The sequence below is a fragment of the Silene latifolia genome, chromosome 1 (assembly GCF_048544455.1).
Source record: "Silene latifolia isolate original U9 population chromosome 1, ASM4854445v1, whole genome shotgun sequence".
Lineage (NCBI taxonomy): Eukaryota > Viridiplantae > Streptophyta > Magnoliopsida > Caryophyllales > Caryophyllaceae > Silene > Silene latifolia.
The window spans coordinates 55,481,615-55,491,686 of NC_133526.1; the positions used below are offsets into that span (position 1 = coordinate 55,481,615).

The following is a 10,072-nucleotide window of genomic DNA, read 5'->3' on the forward strand; positions in this document are numbered from 1 at the left end:
TTCAGAATTGATGTCGTCATGTGACTCAGTCGATCGACTGAGAATGTTGGTCGATCGACTGACTGTGCTGGGTGTGAATAGTTTCTGATCAGAAACTATTTTATCTGACGCTTCAATCGATCGACTGACTATGTTGGTCGATCGACGGCATCGCAATTGAGCTCGTTTTTGCACCAGAATTTAAACGAGCTTCTTCATCATTTCCCGAGTCTTCCTTTGGCTTGTCGGGACTTTCATAAGAGAGGCCACTCCTGAGATTAATGGCATTAATCGTTTCAATCGGCCCTTTACATTTGCTTGAAGAATTAGCAACTTGCTTAGCCTCTATATTCTCCAATTGCTTCACAAAATTCCTTGAGGACTCAATCCCGGCTGCTTCCATATTCGCCACTTGAACCAAAAGGAGTTGGACCATTTCTCTCAACTTCTCGATCTCATCTGCGTTTTGAACAGGTATTTCAACTTTCTCCTTGGAAGCTTCATAAATCTCGAGCTTCTTGAGACGGGTAGTAATAGAAGTTATAAGTGTCACAACGGCACTCATTTCATCACTTTGCTTTCGTGACTTCCCACGTGAACTTCCGAACTCAGCTCTATGGACTGCCATCTCCTCAATAGTGTTCCAACCTTTACTTTGACCGGTATTGTTTTGGAACCTACCATTCGTAGCTGCATCCAGGATGACCTTGTAATCATCATATAGAGCATTATAAAATAGGTTGCAAAGATACCATTGCTGGAAACCATGATGAGGGACAGCTCGGACCAAACTTTTGAAACGTCCCCATGCTTCACAAAAGTCGTCATCAACTCCTTGCTGGAAACTTGTGATTTTGTTTCTCAAGGCGTCAGTCTTTGAAAGTGGGAAGTACTTCTTGTAGAAGGCTAATGCTAGAGATGTCCAGTCCGTGACTCCAGCTGCTACCCTATCAAGGTAGCGGTACCAATCTCGCGCCGAATCCTTCAAGGAGTATAAGAACATCAACCCCTTTACTTCATCCTGAGTCACCCCAGCTGGTATAGGTATGGAGCAATGCAGTGAGTCCGTGAAAATTTCCATATGCTTCAAGGGGTCCTCATCTGGTAGACCAGCAAACTGATTTCGCTCCACTAAATCGATATAAGAAGAACGAAACTTGAAGTTACCGGTAGTAGGGGTAGGTAACTGGTGCCCCTTTGGAATATGGTGTTCCTTTGGCTGTAGATTATCATATATTGTAGCCATAATTACCAAAATGAGAGTACTCAAGTCTTCCTCTCAAAAACCTGTCTTCGAACTGTGCAAAAGCAAAACTAGAAGCAAAGGTAAGCAACGGCCTCAAGGAACCAAAGTTCCTTGAGACAAGAAAAATAAACTAAAATAAAGCAAACAGAATTACACCGTCTCCCCGGCAACGGCGCCAAAATTTGATACCGTCGTTTTGTATCAAAATTAAATTTATAATTCCAAACTAAAACTATAGCTAGTGATAGTAAGGGTCGAACCACATAGAGACAAGTTTGATTTTGTTTGCTATTTTTCAGTCTATAAAGGTAACAATTAATTGGGGGGTTTTGAGATTGGTTAACTAAATTGACTAAATGCTAAATGAAATTTCTCAACAACATAAAAAGGGGATCAGGAAATTCGGTTCACCACGGCAATGGTCAGGACAATAAGGTAACAGAAATCCTATAAAACGGTCTCAGGGGGTATAAGCAAGCCTTTCGATCGATGCTCAAATTAACCTTGCGGTCTTCTAATTCCCCGAAATTTCTCAAAGCTTTCACTCAAGAGAAATTCCAATCTAATGATAGTTCTAATTACTAATCTTTCAATCTAGCAAAAAGACACATCAACAGACGACAAAACCGAAATGGAAGAATTCATGCTAACAAACAATCCTAATTCATGCCATGGTTCACCTCATTCCCAATCAAAACAATTAGCTACGCATGACTAAAACTAAAACAATTTCTAAATTGATAACAAAGAACAAGATTGACATGATTTAATTTAAATAAAAGACAAAGGACAAGAGATGAATTTCTGGAATTAAATTGATAAAACAAGAATTGAAATAACAAGAATTTAAAGAAGAAAGGAATTGCATAAAAACATACTAATTGAATTCAAGAACAAAGTATCGAAATCGAGGGTTTCCGTCTCCAAAGCTGGATCTAAAAACTCAGTTTTTTCAATAATCAAAAGCATAACCTAATTATTGCTGCGTTCTACTGATAAAAAAGATGCCAAAGGTTAATTACAAGTTGGGCTTTTAAAAGTCTAACACGAAGAAATAATCTTCAGCTCGAAAACTGATCGATCGACCGGTCAGCGTGGTCGATCGACTAGTTGTAGCAGTCCAGTAGCTTCTGCTTGATTTCAACGGTCGATCGACTGGTGGGAGAGGTCGATCGACTGGTAATGATGTGCAGTGGCTCTTTTGTTCCTTCAAATCAGCTCTTCACTCCTTTGCACGCATCCCAAGGTGGGTGAATCTGAATCTCCTTCTTATGGGCTTCCTTGAAGTTGCCTCCGGAAGACGAATTAGGCTTGATTTAGCTTACTTCCACTCATTCCTACAATAAATCATAGAAAATGCAAAGTAAACCGTTTCGGGAGAAATAGTAGCCTTAAGCTAACAATTATGCATGGAAATACGTGCCAAAATCGCAGATAAAGTGTATAGAATATGCACGTATCAATTTACAACCTCGATCTCCTTTTCAACCAAAAAGGCACGAGACATCTTGCTTTGAATACAAGATAGGCATATACCATAAGATTAACAATGTAATGGTTTAAAGAGTACTTGATAACTCTTTGTGTTCATCATTCCAGAATTTAAGGTTCAATATTGGGTTACCAATTTGAGTCTTGTATCATCTTCATGATATATCATTCTAGTTTGGTTTAGAATATAATCACCTTTGATAATGGGCTAGCCATACATCAACTCATGGTGTATAGGGTCACAAAAGTGAACCTCTTATGTATCTTAACAAGTTTATATTCTTATTTAGAGTTTATTCACTTAATAGTCATAATTAAGGTATAAATATAAACCCAAAACTAGATTGAGTACACAATGACTCTATCTCTCGACATCATAGTTGCTAGTCGTCATATTCTAATCATCCTATGTATCAAGTACAATGATGAAAACCACCACCGGTTTCTAATATTGACGAAGTAGTACTAGCAAAATTTATGTCAATCAAATAAACATTTAAAGAAGAAGGTCCGATTACATGTCCCACAACTAACTTATTGATTCTTCAATAATTTGGGGTAGTTTCCTTTCTAGCGTCCAACAATTAAGACAATGGAAACTTTATCGGTCGGGATTGATAGGTTTAGTATTGTTATTCTCAATAACGTTACTTTTAACATTACCTTGTATCAATTACATTCTAATTTTACTTCTTTAAAACCTTATCCTTTTCTTAACGGTTTAAGAGAATGCTCCCACTCATTTCAATGAGTCTTTGCTTTGAGAAGCAAAATTATATTCATGAAGACTACTCTTCATTCGTTTGTTTAGTCTTAAAACTTTCATTGAAGTGGTTGCGGTATTTTGGTCTATTACGATTTCCGACAAATCTAATTACCAAAACAATTTATCGCTTCAAGGTACTTAATTCAATTAAGTATATGAAAAACAATCCATTGTAAGTAGATGTGTTAGTCAAGAATAAAAAAACCTGTTTGATAATGAATAACTTTTATCTATACTCTTCACAAGAGATTCTAGCAATGGTTCATATGAGGTTTTAGAAGAAAATTCATATTTGTCTTTAGTTACGATGTTTTAATGGAGATTTGAATTAAAATCGAAATGATATCGTATATGAATTGTGGTAAAGAAATAGAACAATATAATAACGGAATAGTGGAAAACTTAACATTTATCGTTTTATTAATACTTGTAAATGACAAGTAAAGCATTTACATAGTGACCTCTACCCAACTATGATAAATGATTCCAAGATCCAAATTCATATTAACTTGGGCATGGTGTGGCCGATGAATCCCTTATCAATATAACTCGGTGGATTAACTCTTTAATCGATTCTACTTTTAGAACTCTTGGTCGATAAAATTACATTAACATTTATCTTTAGCCCAAAACACATCCGACAAGGGCACGGTGTGGCCGATAAATCCCTTATCAATACTTTTGTTGAGCTCAATCCAAATTTCGAATAAATGTGTCCATGATCCAAACCCACATTAACTTGGGCACGGTGTAGCCGATGAAACCCTCATCAACATGAATTCGGTGGATAGACATTTATCACCCACTTCCCCTACGTAACAAGGTTTGTACCCCGGTGTGGCCGAGTGCACTCCCTCAAGAAATAGGTTTTCATGGTTTCTACTTTTTGGTAAGGCTAAGTCTCAATTGTTTGTTTTAGCGAGAGGTCATGTCAATTTATTATCTATCACGTTTTAAGTGAACTAAAGCGGTGAACTACGATAATTGTAATTGACACGGTCGATAAACTCGATTAAAATGACAATGCATGTTTTAGTTATGGCGATTTAGCGATGCATGCAACATATAAATAAAATGCAAAGCATAAATTAAATCCCAGTATGGCCTTCCTAAAAATAGTAAATCTAATAAACTATTACATATTCGGAAACCAACTCCATTGGTCCCTTGAACTTCGGTTTTGGCACGCATCTCGAGATAACACCGTCTTTATGTATCGTCTTCCTTGAGTGACACCGTCTTCAAGGAACTTCGAAATAAATAAATTACATAACAAATTACATAATTTCCTATTATACATTTGTAATTAAAATAAAATAAATCTATTAAATTACAAAACGGTGATACGAGATCACAATAAATTACAACCGAATCGATATTCCCAAACATTTCGGGTAATACCAATTAAAAACTAAGGCCATACTAAGTAAAATTACATAATTCAAAAATTACATAAAATAAAATTATGACAATCATAAATAAAATGCAGCATTATAATATGTATGAACATGCCCAATTTTATGCTAAATCGCCTTTAAGGAGCCAATATCGTATATTAAACGGTTTTTACGGATTTGCGTGATACAACCTTTTAAAATCACAATAAATTACATAAAATCATATTTATGCACAAGTTAATTACCCTAACCAACTTAGGACTCAAAATTAGTCTCCACTAATATATTGACTATAATTAACTTATATTTCTTAAAATTGTTCATTAATGGACTCAAAATTACAATAAAATGCCATAAACTCCAAATAAATCACAAAAATTTCAAATAAATTTGAAATTTGAAATTTTAAACTCATGAACATTCTGAAAAAATACCATGACACTCATAATGTTAAAAAAACTTAGGTTAAAAATTTCAAAAATTATCAAGGAAAAACTATGTTGCGATTTACCAGATTTATCAAATATTATCATAAAAATATGAGAAAAAATATATTTATCAACTTTTCAATTTTAGATCTGAAACAGGTAATAAAATACAACATTTGACGTTTTTCCTTAGTCATGAAGTATGTTTTAGCAATTATTCACTAATTAAAGTCACTATTTATGCTATTTTTCATCAAAAATTTATAAATCATGCATAAAGACTTCATTATAGCCTATTATTTTACACGCATCTTTTAAAATTGCATGTGACAACATACTAAATTTCTATGACCAGATTCGAGATTTATCTCATATTAACCTATTTTTCATTTAAATTCTATTTTTATCATGAAAATTCCATATTTCGAGCATAAGAACTCCAAAAATTATGAAAATTTACAGGTCATCTAAAAATAATATATGTGAAAACATATCCAAAATCCACTAGAAAAATCGAAGTTTAGCTAATTTTAGTCAGAAAATGACATTTTTGTCATAAAATCACATTTTTAATGCCATTATTATATAAAATGAACAATAAAAATCCATAAAATAACCAAAATATCCTAAATACATTTTAGGATCAGAAACATTAACATGCAAAATTGATTTCGTGATATATCGTAATAAACACAAATTTATAAGTTTTATATGCTAATCATATAACTCGGAAAAACTATAACCGATTTGCATGCAAACAACCTAAGGCTCATGATACCGCTTGTTAGAAAACTATATCTCATTACTTTACATATTCATATATGTTACATTTAATTTAGTCATAAAATTAAATACAAATCTTATGCATGCAAACTAAAAACAAAAGATGAGAAAATCGATTTCTCACCATCTATAATTTCGTTCATTTATGGGCACCAACAAGATCTCCTTCTTGTTAGTTCTTGAGCTTTCCAATAATGGATGAACATTCATGACTTCAAAATAGAAGCCCTCCAATAAGTAGCAACCAAGACTATCCTAAAATCCCACAAAATAATATGTACTAGATATTTATAATGTGGTTTACTTTAAAATCGGTTACTAATACTCATATACTACTACTAGTATTATTAGTGTTTGATTTATACAAATTAGATTCATAAAAATGAATTTTTATGAAGAACAAGAGAGAGAAGGTAGTTTTTATGAAAAACATAAGAGAATGATAGATTTTTTAGAGAAAAACTCTCTAAAAATGATGCCCAAAACCGGTGGGTCTTTATAGTATTAGGACCATTTTTCTTTTTCCTTTTTGTCTTCACAAGACAAATGTGTAAGGCTTTGTTCATAGTCATGTCATTATAAAGCATATTAGACAAATGAATAAGACAAATGGAAAAAGACAAAACTTCTCTCAATGCCCACTAATTTTTGGTTTATATGTGTAATATGGAGTCCATATTATTTTTGTCAATTGTACAATTGTATGTCATGTGACATGTGACATGTCTTATGTCATGTTTTAATTTAAAATGCATATTTAACAAATTAAATATCATTTACAAATTAAATAAATCACATTTAACAAATTTACTAGTAATTCAAAATTACTTTCACATAAAATGGTCATTTAAATACTAGTTAGTATAATTCACAACATCTTGTAATTATGACTAACTTATCATTCTCATCTCGCGTGTTTCGCAAACACCGATTAATTTTAGTAATATAACTTCTTAAATTACTAAATAAAATCTTATTTAATCACATTATAATAAGATGTCATTTTCTCTCTTATGATAATAATTTGTTCAATTTTAAGGAATTAATTAATCTATATCGACATACAATTAACTAACCTTTTCAATTAAGGGAATCGTCCTTTAGGTGTGACCTCAAGGGATCAACTGATCACCACCGTCGCACGACAGTAATGTCAAACTCTAGCCAACCAATCATTACCGATATGTGTGGACCAGTTGACTATATATGTAATGTATCATCCCTTTCGTATTCTTGGTATGAGATTTAAATATGTGATCAATATGATCGACAATTGTGATCGCATTATTGTCGGGGACATTTACTCCAACAGGAGGCACTGGACAGGAATAGGGAGCTTACCATGGAGAGGGATTATTTGGAGTTCAAGCTCGATGATGCTTCCTTGTACTTCTTCATCAAGGGGAAAGTGGCTGCTATGTCGGAGCCTGTGGAGGTCAGGGCAAATTGGAACCCTGAAGCTGAGATGACCTTTGCTGCTTCTAAGTATCCTGACCTGCACAATATGAGCAATGAACAAGAAGTCGACTCTCCAGGGGAGCAAGATGTTGATGCTGATGAGGAGCAGGATGTTGGGGTTGATCAGGCTAAGGATGGAAGTGTTGATGCTGTTTCCAAGGGGGAGCAGTAATTTTATATTTTCTTTGATGGTATTGGCCCATCCATAGGGGATGTCCCTGGAAAGACAATTTTTTTTGTTTTGCTGTGTTTGACTGGTCAAGGTGATTATCCCTAGCATTCACAATTATTTTGGTGCCTTTGCCCCAGGGGGTAAGGGCTTTATAATATGATGGTAGTGGCCTTCCTTGGCTCACTTTACTTATTTCTTGATGCCTTGTTATTTGTTGTTTTTGTCCAAAATTTGCTTAATCCTGCAAGCTTTATTTCTTCAGACCTGTTATCCTATTAAGTTTTTGAATCTGTTAACCTATTTTTTCAGTTTTTTTGTCCTTGTATTGCGATTAAAGTCAACGTAAGCCTTTCAACTACATATAGCTTTTACCATAACGATTGAAGGAGTGGGAAAACCGGCCTGTCAGGAGGGCTTATGTCCCCTGCCTAACTGGAGGGCTTGGTACTCGGCCGTCGAGAGGGCATTTGGACTGATGGTCGGGATAAAACATCCTTGCACCGTCTTGCTGCGTCCAGCCGGTTGTAGATGTGTGCAGCAAATAGTCAGGTCAGACAATTATTTCATGCCTGATTGGTCCTGCTATTCACCGTATTCGGTGATGTTTACCAACTTCATCAGGCACAGTGGGGTGCAAAAATTTAAAAATTACATAAATAAGAAGTCTAATGTGCAGTAGAGTAGCCCTCAATCCTGAATATTTATGCATATAATCATTTATCATGTATAATTGTTCAGAATTCGAGTAAAATGAGAGAAATTGGGTTAGTTGCATATATAGACAAGGATTGCACATAGAACATGTGAGACACATAATTTTTCAGGTAGCATGTCAGGGTAAAACACTGATAGTTAAGATGTGATTTTTACCTGATCAGGCAAGGAAAAGATTTATACATGGAACAATTTCAAATGAGTTACATTCCAGGATCTTAGGATCATTTCTCCTTCTAATGTTTGGAGCATGTATGCTCCTTGTCCAATGATAGAGTCAATTAAATAGGGGCCTTCCCACGTAGGGGCTAGCTTGCCTGCTGATTTTTCTTTCTTATTTGGGAAAACGTTTCGTAAGACAAGGTCTCCTTCTTTGAAGATTCTAATCCTCGCATTTTTGTTGTAAGTTCTGGCCACTATTTGTTGATATGATGCCATCCTGATTTTGGCAGCGTCTCTTAGTTCTTCTGCCAGGACCAGGTTGTCTTGCATTAGGCTGCTGTTTGCTTCAACATTGTTTAGGCTATATCTTGATGTTGGCACCCAGACTTCTGCAGGGATGACAGCTTCACAGCCAGACACCAAAGAATAGGGTGTTTGGCCTGTTGATGTCTTTGGAGTTGTCATGTCTGCTCATAACACTAATGGAAGTTCTTCAACCCATCTGCCTCGTCTTCTCTTCAGTTTCTTCTTTAAGCAACTTATGACTACCTTGTTGCTAGATTCAGCCTGGCCATTAGCTTTTGGATATCCAGGGCTAGATGTGACCAGGTTGATGTTCCACTCTGGGCAAAATGCTTTAGTCTTTTTCCCCACAAACTGGGTCCCATTATCACACACTATCTCGGATAGGACTCCATATCTGCAAATAATATTCATCCTGATAAATGATATTACTTCCTTTTCAGTTACTTGCCTGAAAGAATCAGCCTCGATCCATTTGGAGAAGTAGTCAGTCATAGCCAACATGAATACTTTCTGTCCTGGGGCTATAGGTAGTTTCCCTACAATATCCATGCCCCACTTCATGAATGCCAGGGTGTAGAAATTGAGTGAAGTAGTTCAGATGGCTGGTGTATTATTGGTGCATGAATTTGACAGGCTTCACATTTTGAACAATATTCCAGGCAGTCATCCCTCAGTGTTGGCCAATAGTAGCCTGTTTTGAGTACTTTACTTGGCAGGCTTTTTCCTCCTTTATGGTTTCTACAATGTCCATCGTGTATTTCTTGGAGTACTTGCTTAGCTTCATCAGGCTCTAAGCATCTCAAATATGGCCCGGTCTGCGATCTCTTTAATAAAGTGTTATTGATAATAGAATAGGTTGAAGCTCTGATTCTAAAAGCCCTTGCTTCATGTCTGCCCTCAGGTAATATTCCTTGGAGGAACCAATCATAATAAGGTTTGGTCCAAGAATTATTATCTTGATTGACAGGGTTGACTTATTCAGTTTTACTGATAGCCGGCTCTAATAAGAGAACAATTGGTATTTTATCAAAAACTGCGGGGGTAAAATTTGAGCCTAGGCTGGCCAAAGCATCAGCCTGGGTGTTCAGGTCTCTTGGTATTTGATCTATATCAAATAAAGTAAATTTAGCGGTAAGGTATTTTTCATATTCTAAATATGAAATCATTTTT

General features: G+C 35.3%; 1 non-coding gene across 1 annotated transcript; it reads left to right on the forward strand.

The window, feature by feature from the left end:
- The first annotated feature begins 740 nt into the window (after positions 1-740).
- LOC141619736 (small nucleolar RNA R71) lies at positions 741-847 on the forward strand. The gene has a single exon (XR_012531795.1). It is a non-coding gene; the product is annotated as a small nucleolar RNA R71 (small nucleolar RNA).
- Positions 848-10,072: the final 9,225 nt, after the last annotated feature.